This window comes from Hermetia illucens, chromosome 4 (genome assembly GCF_905115235.1).
Source record: "Hermetia illucens chromosome 4, iHerIll2.2.curated.20191125, whole genome shotgun sequence".
NCBI classification, from domain to species: domain Eukaryota; kingdom Metazoa; phylum Arthropoda; class Insecta; order Diptera; family Stratiomyidae; genus Hermetia; species Hermetia illucens.
Genome location: NC_051852.1, coordinates 49,263,915 through 49,286,034, shown reverse-complemented (window position 1 = coordinate 49,286,034; position 22,120 = coordinate 49,263,915). Strand labels below are relative to the sequence as shown.

At 43.8% G+C, this 22,120-nt stretch overlaps 1 protein-coding gene across 6 annotated transcripts in view; it reads left to right on the top strand.

Moving 5' to 3' along the window:
• The window catches only part of LOC119653720 (mucin-17), a 238,151-nt gene that overhangs the window by 72,805 nt on the left and 143,226 nt on the right, over nt 1-22,120 (top strand). Inside the window, exon 1 of one of the 6 annotated variants that reach the window (XM_038058620.1) lies at nt 3,563-4,138. The exons of the other annotated variants lie outside the window; for them this stretch is intronic. The gene's annotated coding sequence lies outside the window, so the exon portion shown is untranslated. Of the gene's footprint in view, nt 1-3,562; nt 4,139-22,120 lie in introns of those variants that run through there. 6 annotated transcript variants of the gene reach the window in all.

Sequence of the window (22,120 nt, the reverse complement as noted above, 5' to 3'; positions counted from 1 at the left end):
GCTTAACGACCTGTCGGAAGTCTAGGATGACCTTTTTGATAGGAGCTTGTATGACGGCTGGGATTGACTTGTCACTGCGGGTGCCAACGGGGAACACCTAGTGTGCGAAATTTTTGTGATTTTGGCTTAATTGTGATATTGGTAGTGGAGGGTGAACAGGTTGTTTTTGGGTGTTAATCTTCACCACTATTCTGACGAAGTTGGAAAATTAACTGCAGCTGGAGGGGTGGCTCCGCAAATTGTTTCTTCGGAATGCGATTCGTAGGAGACGTAAATTTACCACCGGGTGATGGTTTGACTTGGATTGTCGCTTCCTGCCAACAAATCATGAGCCATTAGTCCCTGAACCAGCTCCTCCACAGTCTTGTTTTTGTCAAGAACCTCCTATAATTTACATAGGAGGCTCGCGGTTGTTTTCCTAATGCATATGTTTCTTCGGGAGGGATTGCAAACTAATAACGGTGTGCTCGGACTCCCATTCGTTACTGGATTCATTATCTGATGCAGCCCTCAAATGCTGTTGCATGCTAGGGGTTACATTGAAAAATTTATCTGTTTTGTGGCTATAGTAAAAATTTGTCTAACCCGAAGCAATGATGTAACCGCTATGTCCCCGAAGGAACTTTTCAGGTGGTAATTTAATTTTATATATTTTCGCTTGACGTCTTTGTTCCTTTGCAACTATATGTCGCAGGTGTTCCTTCGCGTCAATTATAAGCTTATCCAGTAGACATTGGTATTGTCGTCGAATTGGAAGAATCATAGCAGACTTTAATATGGAGCAGTTTACTAGAAAGTTTGGTGGAAATGCTACTATTATGTACAAAGTTACAATAGGTTAGAGTTGCCACTTTTCCGTTAAATTGGTACTCCTTAAGAGATAAAATGTCAGTATCACATCGAATTGAATATTGGGTACGCGAATATTATTACATGAAAGAGCAACAAAACCTTTCATACCCGAAGCGCCCAGCTTCTGATATCCCGACTTGGTTTACTTCTGCTGAAGTTTTATTATTGCTCATATACGTCCACTACTGCAAGCGGCATATCTACGAGGAAATTTGTGTCCTTAGAGCACCAGGGGACCCTTTACGCCGAAGTGCCCACTAATTTCTAATCTGGGCGTTTACACTCTCTAACAAAGTGACCATATTCTATGCAATTGAATCATCATTTTAGTTACACCTGCTCATACAGCCTACATACGATCCAATGAGTCTGACGGCGTCGGAACACAGGCAAACGGTGTGGATATCTAGCTACAAAGTTAACAAATTCGAATAGATTGAAGGCAATAGATGTTAGTGAATACTAAAGTCCTATTTCTTCCTGCAAGTGGCTGCAATTATAGCTTCCTCCAATTCTAATGTCGATAAAGATTTCCTGGTATTCACTGTGAATACAGTGCTTTCTCATCTAGAACACCATGGCTCTGATCAGCGAGCTGCTGAGATGTTAAGGTATGTTAGGACAGCGATCAAGCGTAATCCTTTAGGTGGGCAAGCGACCATGGTTGACTAATAAAATGAGTAGAATTTGCTCTCTGTTATTCTCCACTCTGCTTTCGAAGTTCTTTGTGGCCTCTAACGTCTACGTCTCCTAATATTATGCTGTTGTTGTAATAGAAGGAGCGTATTAGTAGCCTTGCGGTGATTGTGATTAATGAAGCTCATTTTGCCGTGCGACTTAACTCTCTCCTGTATGCTGCTCAGTCAGCATCACTTGCAACCACCCGGACCGTCCACTTTCTTTTTCTTGCAAAGCATACACCGTGGATTTCCAGCGCAATCCTGTTGCTGAGTTGTTAGCTGGGTTAACTCAGTGAATTGTTTTGTTGCAACTCAGAGCTCAGCGAAGTTTAAAGGCGAATATAAAATTTAGGGTGTTTATAGTGTACAGGTGATGTTCCACTTTCACGGAGATTATCTGATCGAATTTCATTCGTAGAGCTGGCGCAAGTAATTTGCACCGATGTCAATACGGAATTGGGTTTCTTGAGCCCAAACTGTGAAGCGGTTGTTAGAGCATCATTATGGCCTCTTGGATTCTTTATAGCGCTAGTCTTATCAGTAGACCCTGTCTTGGAGTGAAGCATTAAGAACGGTGCCGCACTGGGAAAGGATGGCCCGTGATTTTTTTGTTATATGAATGACGCCATATGATTATTGCCAACACCTGACAAACACTCGCTATTGTCTCTTGGGCAGAAACCTCCAAATATTTTTGAGTTGGCTTAGGTTGAAAGGTCCTTTAGATTTTAATGCCTCTGACTATTGTGTTTACTACTTTTTTGGTTTCTTAGAAGTAGCTTAGCTTAGCGAAGAGGTTTTCATCATGACCTATAAACGTCAGTAGTCTGCTTGACCCTGAGTACTATTATTCTCAGAAATTAAAATTCAAGAGCAAGAAATGTTTGTCCTTGTCGTTCAAGTTTTCCTGGATCCTTTCAAAGTTTAAATATAATGCAAAAGTGAAAATGCTCATAGTAAACATTTTCAAGTTCGATTTTCATAATTGCGGGGACTGTACTGTTCGGCTTGTGATTTTAACATTTCTGCTATGTAGTTGCTCTGCATCTGCAAAACAACCCGCGAAGTCTCATGAGCAAAACCAGCTCCCAGAACTCATCATCATCAACGGCGCAACAACCGGTATCCGGTGTAGGCCTGCTTTAATAAGGAACTCCAGACATCCCGGTTTTGCGCCGAGGTCCATCAATTCGGTGTCCCTAAAAGCTGTTTGACGTCCTGACCTACCCCATCGCTCCATCTCAGGCAGGGTCTGCCTCGTCTTCTTTTTCTACCATAGATATTGCCCTTATATCTATTAAAATTGACAAACACGGGGTGGCAATATCTCGTATTTATCCTTGTGAACGGAATGTATCTAAGATTCATTTAAATTCAATACTTGATGCATTTGAGTTTTTTTTCGATGGGATGAATATCTTTTCGTTGCCTGCGAATTTCTCGCTGACTTCATTATCCATTAAAGGACCAAAGCATCCAAAAAGCACCGAATTCTGTGTCTGCTCATCCATACCCTAAGCGTCCCCCCAAAACGAACAAAGTCGATTAAGGCTTAGGCATTGCATCGCTCCCTGTACAATCCCACGCTACCACGCATGGGTTAATTCCCTTTGATGCCAGAAACAATTATTAACCCTCAACAGTCAATTGTGACTCAAATGTACAGAAATCGTCTCGCAGGAGTACCTCTGCATTACCCTGCAAATGCCGGGTTGATGTGTGACGCGCATTCACACTATGCGCTCTCCTCTGCGTGGTTTTCCTGTCCAACTCAAGTTGCCTGTTTTTCCTGAAGGGACCATTCAAGTGTACGTGCATCTCTGTATGTACGGATGTGTGCTTCCACGCGAATGTTTATATGTAGGCAATGTGTATTTTGTGTTCTTTGTGACGTGGTAAAGGCGCACGATGTGTACGAAGCCGAATAGGAGAGAGCGAGCGCAGTGAAGACCACTCCGCGGGGCACTGAGACAATCTTCACTGTATATAGCGTATCTATGTACTTCAGATATCCACATGACCGGATCACACATGGCTGTTTGTAGCCGGGGTATCGTCGCTTTTGCTGTCGCTACACACTCAATTTAATCGAACTGGTTTGTCGGGAAACACAGTATGCCAGAGGAAAACTCATAGTAGCCAAAGTACTCGGTGCTGTGCACTCTGCAGAAAGACTCGAATGCACTCTTATCTAAGTTTCTAAATTTATCTGCGACAGTTCGAAGAAAGTGCATCGTGAGAGCCCCGTCCAATCGTCCGAGTTCGCTGTGCCCCGTGAAAATCGTGTGCAAAGTAGCACATTGTCCAGTTGGCTTGGTGCAAATGGGTGTCCCTAGAAGTGTCCGGCAAGGAAAGCCAACGGTGCTCGGCGTTCATTAGTGAAAGCTCATACGTGATAACGCTCTGCCGTGAGCCACGCTCGCAGGAAACCACTCGCGTGTCCTGGCTCCTAGACCGCAGCAAGGCCCATGCCGTAATTGCTGCTGGGAAAGTTTCAAGGAAGCCGGAAATTGTCTCGAAATTGAAAACGAGTGAAAGGAAATCGATTGCTGTGTGTGCTCTGGTCGCTAATCCTGAAGCGGCCGCCGCTTGCCAAAAGGGAAGCCGTAAGTATCGTTCCATATATCATTTTCGCAAGTGTGATCCTTGAAATTGTGGCTCCATGTAAAGTTGTAACGCGTAATAATCGGCCCGGGAATGAGAGGGGAAGTGACAATGTGCTGGTGGAGGAACTAGGAAATGTGTGATAAGCGAGCAACTCTTCAGTGTCCTCCCCTGGGAGCTATGGAAAACGAACCCTCGGAAGCAATCTGTGTACTTACTTTTGCTTGAAGATCCAGTCAGCCGGTTGCAAAGGTCATCCATCCAGCCACCCATCCCGAAACAAGTGTGCGATGAGCGTGCGAGTGGTATGTTTTCCTTCTGGTAGAGACACACCTGACAACAATAGAGAAAAGCATTTTCTCCGCTGGCTTGCCTCCACGCATTCTCTTTCTCTCTCCGGCGTGCGAGGAAGGCTGCGACATTGTGTTGACTCCAGACGGGGCCTGCGGCATGCTTCTCTGCTGTGCGCTCAATGCGTTCACCAAGGACTCAAGAAGGAATCAGCTCCTCTGACACTGATTCATAGTCCCCGGAGTGATTGTTTGGGGCCTGAGTGTATAGTGGATTCAGTGGTGGCACTGAAAACGAGTGGGAAGTGAAAGAAAAAGGGTTAATTATATCTAGATTTTCCCTAGATTACGCATAGCCGAGCGTCTGTGCTCGAACAAATGCGACGGGACTCGCTGGAAGTTCGGCTAGTATTGACGACGAGCGATTTCAGCGTGGTACACTCCTTGTTTGCGCGGTGCAGAACCCCATCCATCATATTCGAGCAGCTTCCCATACCCGTATGGGACAGTGGATTCATATTGTGCCACACTATCTGACAAACTTGTTGCGATTGCCCAGCGATATGGACGGCGCTTCATAGTTTTCCAATAAGGAGGACCCGGTGTTTCTTTCGCACACTATCGCATGGAAGTTGATTGCAATGTGGTATTACATTGTCGCTTGAAATTATTGTACCACTTTTCAATAGATGTAGGGACGAATTGCACCACAGTTCGAGTGCAGCCGTTAAAGGGCCTGAGTAGAAAACATTTGCTTTGTTAAGGCCACCATGTCGTGGTTTTTATTGGCAACTGCTTCTACAATCTCCTTGTCTTGCCACGAATTGCCTTGTCCGGAAGCCGTTATGTTACATTTTACTTAGTTGCGTCTTTTCTTGTGTTCTTACAAGGAGTTGTAAAAAGTTGGAAGAAGCCCGTGGCAAATTAGTCGCGTGAACATCAGAGCTAGAGCGGGCGGGAGGGACCCACTACTAACACTCATTAAAAACCACCATCGGCCTCTTCAGCCCTGCTCTCACGGAACTATTTACGGTGGGGAGTTTCCTTTTAGACACTCATCTTTCCACCTCTTTTAGTTTTTCTCACCCTTGTCACCTTCAGTTTGTCAATCTGAATTTTTACCATTCCGGGCACAACTGCACAGTTTTCTTCGGCTTGAGCGTTGTTTTATTATATCCTTCTAGATCATGTTAGTTTTTAGCGTTTCATGCAGACTTATCTTTTCACTCGCAAATACCGAGAAACAACAAGCTCTGAATATTCTGGTATGATATTGCACTCAGTCTTCTGCAAGATAGTTGATCTTCCCATCACCATCAGTTTCTCGTTGATCAATATACTCTCGATGCCTCTTTAAAATTTGCTTGGAGTCAATCATAATTCCCCTGTGCTTGGAACTTTTACGGTGTTGGTTTGTTTTCGTCCTCGGTTCGTTACCAAGGCCACTTCCGTTTTCTCATCAACTGGATTCACTCAGCCCCTGTCGAATTAGAACTTCACTGCTCTTACTGTCTCCGTCGCGTGGACTTCTATATCTTTTGAGGACTTTGCTGTGACAACTACGGCCAAGTTGTCCACAAAAGGGACAATTATAGCATCTTGTGGTACTCCAATCATCAGCACTCCGATATACATCACATTTCACAGTAGAGCGTCCAATCCGATCGTTGTGGTAACCCGATTTTGGCGATAAATTCCCTGGAGCTCCGTGCCAGAATCCTTTTCGAGAAGTAATTCTATTTCAGCCAATGTACCTTTAATTCCGAAACAGTTGTGTGGGTCGATTTCGTTTTTCACATCGAATTCCAATAGGGTCCAGCTCCCGCCATTGGATCGACAGTGGAGTAATATTGCCGAAACCTATACTGGTGCTTTAACATGCCTTTGATGGTGTCGATTATGGTCTATTGTAGATAAATTCATCTCCTTCTGCACTGTATTAAAATGAACAGATCGGTCAATATTATACTAGTTCTCCAGGTGGCTTATTAGGATTAGAGAGCAACATAAGTTTTTCCTTTTTCGACAGTGAATATCTCTTCTTTCGAAGAGGGCTCGAAAGTGTTAGCGAATAGGGCGGAATGTCAAATACAACTTGGGCCTTATTGTCACTCAGCCTCTCATATATTTCCTGCAGTTCCTTCTAGGTATCTAGAGGCATCACGCACTGATTGGATTGGACACTTTGGACTTTTGAGAAGACGTGGCAGCTTATATGTCGTAATCTTTGCCATAATTGTTTGAAAAAAATTCTTTTGCTTTTTGAAATTGCCTCTTTGAGGCTTCCTTGCCTGAAATGTGTCGATGATCCATACCCTTCTCTTTGCCCAGAGTACAATTTGGACCGACTCCATATTCCATTCTGATATGACCCTCTGCTCAAAATGTTCTGCACTGTTTTGACGTGTCACTCTCTCTGGCTCCTTAATGGAAGGCAAAGTATCTAAAGCATCGTTTCTGTGCTCTAAGCCAACACATAACTCTGCCTAGTTTTACTTTACCTAAGAATCACCCGAATTATTCTATATCCTAGCATCAAGGAATGGATGCTATACATGCCAACAGCTCTTCAGTTTTTCGCTGTCAACTACCGCTCTGAAAACGTCCCAGCCCCTATTACAATATCTTTACGTCGAAAAGTTTGCTGAAGTTGCTGATTTTCTACCCGTTCTCCAGGTAACGTACTTCCAGGAGAGCCTGATATGACTTCCAACAGAATCTAGCTTGCGCGGCTTATCCCGTCTAAAGTCTCGTCTACCAGTTCCTCAGAGTATTTTCTAAAGGAGTCTCGTCTTAAAATGCTAAATCTTCCTGAAGGTTGGCTTCATTCTTTCTTCTTAGTATGATTCGGAAGTCGTCCAGCTGATTTGCCGAGTTTTTACTGTTTATGCGCATTTACCTCTGATAATAGGGTATGTTTCTTCAAAATACTCTGAAATTATACGATTCAAAGCTTCTATTGCCAAAACAGTCTTCAGACACCTCTGGGAACGGCACTTTATTGCCAAGAAGCTCATTGAACTTTGCCTAATCTGTTTTCTTTGGATTCCACCTTTGTCTTACAGTCTGTTCGCTTATAAGAGTCAAGCCGAATTTGAAATGACGTTAGTTTGACAGTGAGAATTCGTCTAAAAAGTGCCAGAATATAAAAGGCTCCAATCATCTCAAAATGTTTGTATTACAAATTGTTAGATTCATTATTTCATTTCTCCTTGGCCCGAGCTTGAGCATAGGAGCATACGCTATGTTTGTAATAATGAGACCATTTCATGTGAGGAAACCAATAGATTCTCTCCTCTAGTATTGGATTTGTTTGTTGATTCTGCATACGTTACTACCTCTGAGCACTGTCAAACTCTTTTGTTCAGTTCAAACACCAAGATGAAACCCTCCATATTTTTGAATCTATCTTTTTTGTCGCTCATGAATTTTACTCCCCAGCGCCTGATCTCTGCGTCCTAAGATTAATGGTCCGACTCTGTTCATCAAGCCGCTCTGTCTTCCTCAGCTCAGAGTTCACGGTGGTGAACTTAGGCCAGGCGGCAGAACTTATTCCTTTTATTGTCTGCTTGAGCTACAAGCGGATAGCCTCGTTAATGTACCCCAAGTGGAGGCACCGATTGCGGAAACCTTGGCTATTATATCTTGGTTTCGATGGATGGTGAATTCTTCCTCTGGCATTTCACCATCCTAAAAAGAAAGTAATCAGAAACGAGGCTGTGCATACGTACTCTTTCATTGGGATCTCTCTCCACTGATTTGATCAACTTCACCAATCCCCCGCGGAAACTATGGAAGTAGGCCCTAGTGTGAGCACTTCAATTGTCCACCACTGGTGTGCTGATCTTATACTTTTTGCGCTGTTGATAAAAAAAAACTGGTGCTTTCAGTATGGGTCTCACTGGGGTTACCAGCTTGTTCCCACCTTCCACGGAAACCTTGGCTCCCTCACGTCCGATTTTCTGAATACTGCCGCATCTGGTGAAACAGTCACATCCCATCTACTGTGAGTCACTTTTACGATATCCGGTCCGCGCAGATTCGTGTGCACATATCGGTATCAGATTAGTTGCGTCCACACCACCACCTTTTTTCCACTTTCCTCAGTAGAGGTAAAGGGGAAGATTGTGACAAGTTACATTAAGTCTATAGCACCTTCTCTACAACAGATGGTGATCTTTTCTTCTTCTTCTTTCACTAGATTTAGGCAATAACATCGCCGCTGGACCATAGCCAATACTATCCTTTCTGGCTGACTGAGTTGTTTGCACTAAGCGCATGTCCTCCATTAAAGTGAAGAGCATGACTTCCACAGATTTTTCCGTGGCAAATATGAATTTGTTGAAGTCTTCAATATCCGCGATTTGGCTGCGAACCAATTAATCAAAGTCGTGGATTCAAAGCCTGTGAATTCTTCCCACTTAGAAAAAACATCCTTAATTCCAGATTCATGTTTTGCACAGTCGTGGTGTAGTACACCACGGTTCACGAATACGGCCGATCTAAACCGACCCGGTACGACCGAATCGAGCAGCTTAAGCACCTCGGAACGGTGCCAGTAGCGAACTGCACAACGAAATTACTTCACGTATCATTGTAAGTTGAGTGCAGTGAAGGTCCATAAGTAATGTCCTTTGCGATTGTTTAACTCCAAAACTTACAAAGCCTACCATCGTAAAAGATCCAAGTGGTATCCCCAAAGGTAATGAAGCCCGTTTCGCAGTTTTTGAGAAGGAGATATTGTCGATAGAAAGCGAGTCAAAGGTCAACTGAAACAACCGTGCTTTGACACTCTAGGCGACAGTTTTTTTCTGAAAATTTCTCGACCCCACATGGACCAAGCCTACAACCAAGAGAATTGATGTGTCTGAATCTAAGGGCGGGTGACTCCTCAATCAGCCTTCACCCTCCCCCTGCGATTAACTTAACTTTGTCTAGCAAGAACCATTTTTTGGGGCATAGGTTATCAAGTTTCCGTCTATGCTCTTCGACCATAGGTGGTGGGTCAAGTTAGTTTGTCTCTTTACAAAGGCATGTCCAAGTTTAGGCCAAACCTATGTACAAAGTTTTCTCCCTCGACATGCAAAAACGCAATGAATCTTGAATCTTTAAAGAAAGAGAAGAAATTGGACAATACTCGGCTGCTGGCGGAATGGGGGTCGCATTTAATGATTCTGGGGTTAGTGGCTATAATAGTAGGAATAGATTAAGCCTTCATGACTGAGTTCAGAGTAGGATAGGTCGAAGAAGTTTCACATGATACTTGCCTTATAGTCCTGAACCTACGGTTCTCTTCAGGCACTGATCAAATTTGTGATCACAATAACAATTCCGTCGTGATTTTCACAGCGGTACCAATCTACATCGTACAGTGTGCGTATTGGTGGAGGCTATGTACTTCTAACGCCTATATCGCAATGAAAGAATTGAAAGACAGTATTGTACATCTTGATATCACAAGCAATTGTGCCTAAGTGATGGGCCATAACCACACTTCGGCAGTGCTTTTGCATTGTAAGGGGGCTTTTAGACACTGGCCTTTATTACAGCCTATTCTCTTAAGGATTTCTTCACCTTACATAGGAAGTTTTCCGCCATCTGCACCAACATCTAAGCTCTCCTTTGGGAACGTCTAAAGTCTCCCATCTTCCTCTTATGTATCTTATGCCGATTTTCGGCGTCTGTGGTTCTTTTTAACGTTTTCTTCCCTTTATGATCGCAGGGGTCTGTATCACTGTTTCTGCATGTTTGCCTATTTTTTCGACTTTCCAGAGTACCTTTTGGATTTTTAACATTTTAGTGTCCTGCAAGGTTGCGGACTATCGTTATGTTCTCTAATCCTCTTCGAGTTTCCCGTCCTTTCAGTTTTGAAAAAGCATCGCTTAGTGCATATTTTGTTTGTCGTTTATGACTTCCGATAGTCTCCTTTTTTTTTGCCTATCCTGACACTGATTTCTTGCTCCGTTTTCTATTTAGTAGTTTTCTCAGAACCCTCCTGACCTCACCCTTTCATATCGGGAGAGACTCCAGGATACTCAAGGGTATTGTAAATGAGCCTTTTATCCTTAGTTCCTGCGATATCTCACGGCCAGGAGTGGTTTCAGTAATTTGAGCTGCCGAATACGTCGACGAAATCGTCCTGACATTTGGTGTGTACATTGTAAAGTTTGAATGACATTATTTTATGTTGAGTTTAAGAGAGGTTGCACATACCTCGACGAAGGAAAAGGGTCCCATTATATTTTCCTGAATATGGGGGAAATGAAATGAAAGTTTTCAATTAGTATAATACTTTGGTATGTTTGTGCTGAAGAAATTGGGGTGCTGTGAAGCTACGTGGCTACATTTTAGAAATTTACTAGAAAGAAGTTCACCCTCAGAGGTACAGAATTTTACACTGAAATAGGCCGTAATATAAAACACAATACTGGAAAGTTTGGTGGGAATCCAATTATTCTGCTATTGTTGAAGATATGGAAGATTAAGTTCCTGTTTGCTTATGGTGCTTATGTGATCCCAACATCGAATGATAGCGTAACAGCTTCTAGAATTGATATTCCCTCATTCGTTTGATGACACGCATGGTTAGGTTTGTGACAATTCTGATCCAGTGGATGCCACGTTGGATTCAACTTATATTCAAATATTTTATATAGGCCGACCATCCAGACTATTTGTGATACGATATTCTCCAGAACAACACACTGTTTGCAGGAACTTGCGGCATGGCCAAACAGTTTAAACATTGAAAACGATCCTGGTGAACTGAGAAAGGATATTTTCCCTTCCCATAAATCTCTAAGACGCGGCCAATTCACTCGGGTACACGTTTACCACGCGATACGAATAAGTCCATTCGCCATAGCCATAGCAGTTTATGAAGGAAAAACGCGTCAAAGCTTATCCAATTATCAACCACTATTCTATCTTAGATCTAGTGTGAAAGGACACCAAATAACCGTCAAACAATAAAATGACCATATGTAACGTATTATAGAAGACTCGCATTTGGAATATGTCTTGAATGGGTGTATTGTTGGCGTGATTCATACACACGGATGTGAGGATTCGAGGCAAAGTGAATGTCGCACAATAGGAGAAACGAAGCCCCTGAAGAGGCGAGGGATATTTCGAGCCTACCTATGCCTCTAGCAGTATTGGCTGCTCAACAAAGCTGTTGAGCCTTGCATCCACACTCACTCTGTTGCACAAATGAACGAAGAAGGCTTGCATGCGTTCTTCGTCATCAGGAACAACCTGCAGAGGACTCTTTTGACCACGCCAAAAGCCTTTATGATTTCTAATCCGTCACAAGGATGTTGATGCATGAAAACTGGATCGATAGAAAATTATGTGCACTTCATACATACATCCTCTGGACAATGGGACTTCCATGCTTGTATCCTGGTCATTCCAGCCAAGTCCGGAGCCATGCAATTCCGAATTCCTTTGTTTTGCGACTCAATTCTACGCCGTTCCACTCGCCCAGTCTATTTTCGCCTATTTCTGCTTCCCTTCCGACACTTCAATTTTGACTACTCATCTGGAAACTAGAATTCGTGCCTGAGTGCGATTCGGAAACTAGACTGGGTTTGGTGTGGCCTGACATGGCCTGGTTTGGCCTAGCCTAAGTTCGTAGGAAATTTTTTCTGCCTAAATTTGCGTAGGTCTATTTTCCGATGACGGGGACGTCAAAGGTAATGTTCTTAGGGGCGCTGCGAGTGAATTTATATTTCCTGTTTCCGTACGACGCACACAGTGTGGTGTCCACGTTTGGGTGATTCCGAATGGGAGCTCTTGTGCGACGTTGGTGGGGTGAAGCATTGTGGAATCGTAAAGGAAAGATAATGTTAAAATTGGAATCGGCAATATGTGAATGTGGTGCTAATCCATTGAGAAATGTTACCGGGAAGCATTTCGATTGTGTGAATGTTGGGGTTGGTTACTGCGGGTTTCCTTATTTTGAGAAGAGATATTTTGTAGATGTGCATTCAGCCATTCAATAAGGACCTCAATTAAAGTCGGAATTGACTTGAGTTGGATATATGAACAAAGGAATCTACAAAGGCTAACTATGTTTTACTACTTCTCCGAGTAGTTCACTGCGAGGAAAGAGAAGAGCTTTCTCTCGGTCCAATAATTTCTGTTAGGGCCCATCAACGTGCACTTTGTTCAGAGGACCTGTATGATTCCTGGGAAAATTCTGAAACTACAGATTATTGTGGTAGGAACCGACAATTTTCAATGAATACACGCATTACCCATTAAATAGAGAAATAAATGAAGCAAGGTCGGCGTTTCCTTCTCATTGCGTATTTTGATATTTCGGGAACCATTTCTCTGTTTCCTCAGTGCTGGGCGTCAATAATCCTTAACAAATTTTCTCAAATACAAAAATTCGTACATTATTTGCCTTTACTGTTAAAATTATCTTTTGAATTTGGTCACCATCCTGGTGATCCGCTCTGTACATTAGCCTGAGGAATTGCTGCATTTGGGTGCTGTCAAATGAGCCCTTCGCTTGATTAAGAGTTTTGGGCTAGTCACGATAAAGTCCACTGAAAAAAAAACAGATTAAGTTTGGAGAACAAGCGGAGCATTTTCCTTCCAGGAATTTAGTTTCTTGGGGAAGCTAACGTTCCATAGATCCGTTTATTGTGTGTGTAATTGCTTTACATTTTTAAAACCATACAATTTCGGAGAGAATTATTGCCGTCTAAAGTTTCTTCTAATAATTTATTTTCAATCAAGGTTCCTATGTTTGCGAAAGCCCGGTTTTCTAGAAGTCATTAAGGCTTGGTTGTCTGTATAGATGATATTTCTCTTCAAGATTGAATAATGCTTCCCTTTTTGCCTATTACTTACATAATTATATTATGAATGTGTATTAGCGTAGGTCGGAATATAGATCCATAGCTTTTGCGTTCAAGTATCGCATTCCCTCTTTTGATAACTCTGTGAAAACTGGGGCTATTTAAGGCCAACTATTGCTCTCTTTTCTACCTAATCATCATTAAGAATCCAATTAACTGCAAAGAGCTTTTCCGGAATCCACACTGCCGACGTAGTACCTTGAGAACTCTGGGCATTGCCCACGACGCAAGCAAAACTTCACGCAAAACTGTACTTTGGACTTTCCAACCAGGGCAGATTGGAAGACAGATAGCGTGTTGTAAGTATAGTAGTTAAGTATTGTCGACGAAGGATCAAAGATTATCTGCGGAGTTTTCTCGGATAGACACAGCGTAGCCGAGTCGTACGGTCTTTCAGGGTTCGCTTGTGTATCCCAAGCAAAGTACTAGCAACACTGGAAGCCTGTCGAAGGCTGGGTATGATCTGAGCCCAAGTGCAGCATAGCCATTCTGACCGCGTGCCAGGTGGCCATTAGAGCCTTGCACTCAGTGGCAACATCCTCCAGACTGTTGGGGCAGTGGTGGAACGCGTTGAACTGCCTGATCGGCACGCTCAAGGTCACCATCCTTTCGGTTCCCCTTCATAGGAATATGGAGGGGAATGAACGAGATGACGGAATTAGCCAAGGGGGCTCGATTCTTCTTCAGTAGGCACAGCCTGGGTCTCCCTGGCGACTGCCAAGGGTGGAACCTTCTTGATTACTTAGCAGCCGCGAACCTCAAATAGCGAAGGCTCAACACCTGTGCCAGGTCAAGGGTGATTTGGTCCGTCAGATGCGTGCAAATGCATAACATGCACGGCCATTAGGGGACCATGTCGCCAGATTCTACATACCCTACAATTCGTATTGCTGTGGATTAGCGGAGAATTCTTCATTCACTTACTTTGCGATTGCCCAACTCTAGCTAGAGTCAGGCCATGGATACTAGGTAAATTATGCTTTGAGGGCCCCAGAGAGAGCTCTAACTGGAGGGTGGGAGAACTGCTTTCCTTCGTGAATGCTACTGGCTGACTTTGAAAATCTGAGCGGGTTGGACTCTGCCTTCTGGCTCTTACCACAGCGGTGATGATCTTGGAAATTCGTGGCATCAAAACGACGCACCACAGCGATAATTAGGCTCCTCGGAGGGGCCACTGATACCTACTACCTAGCTGATAGAAATGATCCTTCATCAAGGTACGTTAATAGACACCATCCGCTGAATTGATTTTAAATTGTAGTTCATAGTGCGTGTAGTCAGAATAGTTATCATATTCGTCGTCCTTATAACACTGGTTGACGTTATCGCGTTAGTTAATGACTGTACAAGACAATGATCTTACCAGTCCTTATGTATTCCTCGGAGACTTGGGTTCTTAGCAAGAAAAATTTCGAACTCTTCACCGAATTCCAGAGAAGAATCCTGTGAAGAATTTTTGGCCCCCTACATGAGGTTGGACGATTAGGTAGTCTACATAGCGATGAAATCTATCAGCGATATCACGATCGTCTGGTTGTGGATAAAATACAGCTCAACAGGTTGCGATGGGCGGATCACCTAATCCGTATGAATGGGGATGATCCAGCCCGGAAAGTCTATAAGGGCAATATTTATGGTAGAAAAAGAAAAGAAGATCCTGCCTGAAACGGAGCGTAGGTCAGGACGCTAGCTTTTAGGGATATCGAATTGGTGGTCCTCGGCACAACCGGATACCGTTTATTGCGCCGTTGATGATGATAATGGCTGTACTGGACGTGCTGAAGCAGGTTTTGTGGTACCTTATACGTTGTGCAAAAGATCGGCTTCGAATCGTAAAACTGGCTCAATCCCCCTGTCGCGAAAAAGTAGTATGGTTCACATGTGAAATGATTGCAGTATGAACAGTTTGTAGAGATAAAATCAGGACTCGGGGTGAAAGTTATGCAGAACTTTCTAATATCTTTTTCCCTTTGTTTCAGTCAAGTCTGTATTCCAGGATTTTCTTCCAAACGAAACCAGTCCTTGGCGTCCATGACAATTGCTTAAGGGGATGTGTTGTCAGCGACGTAAATTTCCGGAGTTTATTGGGGTTCTTGATTTATGACGCTTTAGCGGTAAACAACACTTTATACATATACTCCGATAAGCTTTCCATTTGAACCGAAACAGACCTAAAAGTTAGTCTCTAAATTCCCCAATCATCTGTATCTTTGTTCTGCAGTCAGCAATGATATGTTAAGTGGGGACACTTGCTATGATGTGAAATAGTTCAACTGCAGAGCCAGGTTGCATAACTTGCTTCCTCCATGCTTTAGATGCCTCGGTTTCCACCATAGGGTGGTTGGTTATCGAGTCAAGATTTCGTGCGGCAATTAGGGCCGGAAGTTCACGCACCGCACAGTTACGTGAGGGCACTGTGCTTTCCGGGGACTTCCGGCACCTCTCAGGTCGATGTTGTATCTTATCTACGTCGCAGGGCTAAGTGCCATGTTGCTCAGACTGCTGCCGTTGAACAGCACTAGAGCAACTGCAGTGATGAACAATCTCGGCCAGCACATGCGTGAGTACAGCATTAGCGTTGCCATATTTCAAAATCCCTGACTGCCCAAGTCAATGGGGGGGGTCGTCCAAGGTAGCCATTGTCGATATACTTCTAGACTGTGTTTGTGTTGAGAGTCACATTAATGAGCGGGACGAATGTGTCTCAATCATGGGGCCTTTGGGACAGAGATTTGCCACAGACGACTTGGAGGAGTATAACGCGTATCTGAATGAGGTTCTTCCGCGTCTTCACGGAACACCATTCATCCTGGACAGGCACGCAAATACAGTCTCCAGCATGTGGTACAGCAAGATCGCCCAGTGCACATCTTACCACCGTGCATATGCAGGCAAGATGTATTGTCTTAAATGTTTGTAAAGCATGATTTGTTTTGTTTGAATGTCCCGACAAATTGAATAGTTTTGAGGGCTCCAGGGACGTTGGTAATACTGACGTTACGTGTGGAAATGTTGCAGCAAAAAGTGTAATCTTGATGAGGACGCTTCTATTTAGGTCATGTTGGCCACTAGGTATGTGAATGAGAATGTTGATCTCCCACTTACGTCCGTTGGAATACAGGTGGGTAGATTATGTTGCTCGGATGGAGGAGGTAGTCAGCCGCCCTAACCTCTCTAAGTTTGTGATTTTGAGTTGTGAGTTGAGCTGCTGAATGAGTGAGAATAGATTAGCAATCAGGATATGGAAGTTCACTGCCTGTGAAAAAATTTGGTCCCGTCAATGGCTGCGGCAAGTTAACCTCCTTGTTAATGTTGACCAACGTAGGCTCGCTTACCGGCGAGGGGTATCTGTTATAAGGAGATGTTGAGGCAGTCGCAGAAAGAAGATTGGAGTCGTGTCATCGGTGAGCATTGCAATGATCCTTGGGAAAGGGTCTACCAGATATGCAAAGTGAAAGGAAGTCACGACGTTGCCGGAATTAAGATGAATGTGTCTGAGGCCTATGTTGACATTATGTTTGTGCCTTGCTAGGAGAACTATTTTCGAGATCTGAGATGCCTGCTAACGCTCGCGTTAAAGAAGGAGAGCATGGTAAGACTCTCATCTCCAGGGTCTATATGATTATTGTTTTCGGGAGGGTTATTTCCCTGCTTTCTTTCTTGCCAGGGATGTTGTGCTCCTGTGAAGTCACCACAGGGCCAAATCTTTTCTCTCAGTCCTGAAAAGGAATATAGTTCAGCGGCTGGTGGTGAACACATTCCATCTGGTCTTGGAAAGGCAGTATAGCTTGCGAACTGGTAGGACTACTCCTCAGAGCATCTGAAAAACTTTGTTGTCCAAAGTGGTAGCAAATACATCCTCGCAATCTTTGTAAATTCAAATTCATCTGTGTTGTTCAAACTTTGGTTATCAAAAATTAGCTCTGTTAAAGAGCTACTTTTATAGTAGCAAAGTATTGATCCAAGGTGTCAACGAGCATGTATGGGTTAATGTGGAGCACCCACAGGGATCTATGACAGATCTACATCTACGTCGAACAAAATAATGGATGAACTGTTGGGTGCGCTTAGTTCGGGAGTTGAATGCATAACGGATGTTGAGGGGAACATCCAACTTGAGCTCGAGCAATGGAATGCCAAGTACATGCATATCGTTAATACCGGAAGACAGTAACATACTTAGGAGTTACAATTGCGGAACGCCTGCATCCAACCGATCTGGAAACTCTTTTAACAAAATTGGTGTGTATGCCGAGGCATGCTATGAAATGTGAACGAGATCCAAGCAGGAGAGCTGCTAGATATAATATACATACCCACGCCATGCAGGTGTTGTTGGGCGTTCCTTCTCTCAGGCAGTTCGGCGTGCCACGGCCTACAAAATCAAGAGGGACATATCTTTGCCGCAAAGGGATGCTGTTAGTGCTGCAGTCAGGTAGGAGGTTAGAACCGATCAAAAAGTTGTAAGATGAAAGTGTAGCAGACTAGAGAACTGCCAAATAGAGCTTTATCGTGGACTTTGGATTCGCAACGGGTTTCCTCCTGGTGGGGCATGGTCGCTTGAATGAGTATTTTTGTTCTCGCGAAACCTTGCCTCCAATCAAGGTTGTGTTTTGCGCGGTACAGTAAAGCCATTGGGGAATGTCATTCCCACGTACCCGAGGAGGGCGATCCGGCCCGAGTATGCAATGGGGTTCATCTGAAGTGGCTCCTGCCACGATGTTTCACCGGAGGTTATCTGGTGGCATAGGAACCGGTATAGCCCTCTTAGACCATATGCTCCAAAAGTATTTCTGGGGGATATGCTTTCAGCTCGGGCATGTATGACTTGGCTGCTTGTGGGAGTTAGGCGCTTGTACCCACATCGCAGGTAGAGTTTCTTACGGGCTTTTATGGAGTTGCGGCAATCAGCACACGTTTCAAAAGGACTGTTATTATGTTCAATGCGATATAAATAGCTCCTGTAACTGCGGTGCCAGTGAGGTTATACTTTATTTCACCATAGCAACGCATTAACCGGAGTATCTCTTCAATGGGGGATGGTCCTTACAAAACCATTCCTCTCATTGCCCGCTACGACCGTAAGCGCTTGTAATTTTTATTCCAAATATTTAAAACTCTTTTCTCGGAACTGCAGAATACCTTATTAGCTTTTCTCTGAGCAACGTAGTGCATCTTTTTGGGAAAGAGTACCGTTCCTGGAAATAAGAAAAGCGTTTGGCTATGACCTCGTCAAACTCTGGATTAGGCAGTCCCTTGTGCTATGAGAGAGAGAGAGAAAAAGAACCATGGAATACCTTTCTTCCGGGAAGGTAGAGTGATCTGGTGTTCAGATACAAAGAGAGAACATATGTAGGCTTCAAGTAGACAACTAGGAACTTAGGATGAAACTGTTCCTGTATCTGAACCCCTTAGAGGCGTACTGTGCGGATTCAAATCCAAATAAAACGATCTTATGTATCTTATGGTGAGACCGTAGAACTTTTGGTTAAAGAGTCTCCTGGCATTATGTCGCAAGGGTATTTAAGTAACTTTCGCCCCTTCTAGCTAGCTAGTTCTCTCTCCAGCTAGAATGCCTAGAAATATGAGACCAGATTCATGTTAAAATACTCAAACTTCTTTGACATTAATTAATATTTTAGGAATTATGCAATTGCATACAATTCCGTAGCAAGTTCCCTCGATCAACAAAACTCACTTTTTAAATTACGCCTCAATTCCGAGAAATCATTCGGGACTTTTCCTCCCTTTCGTCGCGGATAATTGAAAAAGTTGTCCGCTCTTTTAACACACTAAATTTGGCAACTGTCTCCTCCTCCCTCGCACTATACCATTTGCGAGAGGGCATATTTGAGTAAGCAAACAAACGAAACGACCGACGAAAACAACTTATTTTATTTTTGCGTAAACGCTAGCACAGCACCGACAATGGTAATGATGGTGATGACGACGATGATGATGATGATAGCGCGATGATTCTATTTTGTGCTTCCACCCGCCAAACCGGCCTGGCGTTGTTGGGGCCGAGGTAGTCCAGGCTAGGCCAGGCCAGGCCAAACCGAGATAAACAAGCGGCAGCAGCAGTAATGAACATACTCCCATTCGCGCTACCACACGGGACAGGAAAAGTTGCCAAAGCAAGTCACCTTCGCTGAAACCTCAATCCAACACTAACGCACATTCTGAAGAAGACTTGGAGCATATCCATGCCAACTCCTCCAGCCCCACATGGGGATGGAGATGATAATGGTGACGAGGATGGAACCCAAGTGCGCATGGTTCAGTTGGGGTCGGGTTTTGTTTTTGTTTCGGTATAGCGAGTTTGCCAATTCCCAAACACAACTGGCTTTCGCAACACCAGCTCATTTGGTTGTATGCAGGAGTGCCGGAGGTTTGGGTTATGGCGCTGCTCAAAAACGTAAACAAAACCCGGTCATATGATCTGCATGTATTTGTTTTCTTTTTGTGGTAACACAATCTGGAAGTAGTGCCAAGCAGAAGTTCTCCACTTGCGATTCTGGCACATCGAACTGCTGCGGTTCATGGGCTCCCTACTATTGTGTGCTGTTGCTAAGTCGGCGCATCAGTTTGCAGCGAAAAAGTCCGAGGTTTAAATATGAAGGGTCTCATTATGCACAGGTTCCACTTGTTGTCTGGAAAGGAGAGGGGCCTTCGTAGTAATCATGCAAATCGTTCAATCATATATGAGTAGGTACCGTCATTACGCTATAAGTAATCGTGACCACGCTTCCAGAGCACACGTTCTACCGTGTCCACATGATGGGATCCGTACCCATCTTGTGCTGCGCAACTCGAAGAAGCATTATGACACCTCGACGGAAGAATGGGAAATTTGTAATCACATGTCGCAAGCACATCCACACATTTCAGGTCCCAGTTATTGAAATGTCCTTGCTAGAAGGGGAACCCGGACCTGCTCGAAAAAGCCCCCAATACCACCACAACTCGACGAACATGTGTCACACACTTTTACTCTAAATTCCATTCAGTATTCGTTCGACTCGTGGCTTTGTTTCCTTTCTGGCAATTCATCATAAAACTTGGAGCCTTCCATGGTTTCTTCATTATGTTGGGTGTTGGTAATATTTGACTAGCGCCTTTGGAGGAATTAGCACCTCTCCCAAATGCAAATAGCAAAGAAGCTAGAATAGTAGCGGACGGGGTTGATTTGAAATCGATCGACAAGGGTCACCCCTGTCTCCCAATTATAGGCTCGCGTTCAAGCATTTACCTGGCATTTAAATGTCTACTGATTTATTTGCCAGTCTCCTGGCTCCGCTCGCGGCCGTCATTATAGCTAATTAGTCATAATTGCCGGATGTCTACTGCGAAAAAATCCACAACTTGGACGAAATAAAAGTTTCTAGAGCTTTTGCATTTTTGTGATAGGATTGGCGTTTTTTTCCATTCCATGGGAGCGGTTCGAGGTGGTGGATAATTGAATTCTATCGATTAGATGGCTAGATTGAACGCAGGGCTTAGCTGATAGTAATGCGGCTCATGTTTAATCCCCGGAAAGGTTGATTGTCTGAACTTCTTTTTTATAGATTTTCAGGTAGTAGAAGCTGATTCTACGGTTAAGACTCGAAATTAGATGAAAGATAGAGAGTTTGCATTAGTTGCCTGGCATTAGCCCGTGTCATTCCCAATCCATTCGTTTTAAGGGTGAGATAATCTCCGAATTAAGCCCTGATATATGGAGAATTTATTATAATTTTTCATGCTCAACCGTTCTTCATTGCATATATAATCGAAAAGGCGCCTCGGGAAGTTACGAAATTTTCAGGGAGTCAGTTATTGCGATTGCAAGGAAAGGATATTGGCGAAAATTTATCATGAAGGTTCATCATCATCCAACAGTATCAGCAATTCATGATCGACCATAAGCGTTGGATTAGCAGTTGAATGTGGAGAGATATTTATAATTTCTATTCCCTACGTCAGTTCCTCAAAGAAAACCGAAATCTAGATTTGTTCGCTAGATTGATCGCTGATCGCTAGAAGGATTGATTTGTCTTTAATCATTGAAAATTTGGAGCTTAGACATCTTTTTTTTTGGATAGGGTAGCTAAATGCATTTACATACAAAGTGTTGGACTACTGCAACAGTACGCCATCGGACTATCAACTAAACACTTCCCTATCATCGGAAAGCTAGCCTGGAATCATTATCGAATTGACACATTAATTCGAGCTAGCCCTCCCACTCTCCCGGCTTCAAGAGCCTTCAAGTCAATGAATTTCTTTTACCAACGGAAGGCGAGAGGAGGAAGGGAGTTGTTCTTTCAGGCAATCCCTTGTCATCCTGTGCTTCCATCGGTCGAGGCGGAACAGCCCGAACACAATGCGCAACATGACTCTTATCTGCCAGCGCTCTTCAACATCTCTCTGACAATTTTGCTTGGAGACGGCCCTCCTGTGTCTGCATACGACGAAAGCCATCCCACCTTTTACAGGAGGAAAAGGTGTGTTCGGTGTAATCCGCCACTTCATTGCACAATACACAATAAGGACATCGTGCCTTTCCAAGTAAGTGTGCGTTAATGTTCTTCAAAGGCAACCACCTCCCTTAAATTTCCGCCCATGTGACTGTAGATAGCTTTACGTTCCTTAGTAAGGAGGGCAATGGAGATCACTCCTGCGATCACCATCACGGCCGCGCCATAGAGCAGAACGGACTACGTTACTCCCATAAAAAGACGTCTCCTGGTAGATACAGGGCCCCCAACATTCGCTATTAGCCGACTGAAGGCCGAAACTCTAGCGGTAGCTCTGTCCACTGGTGCTTTGATTTGCTCAA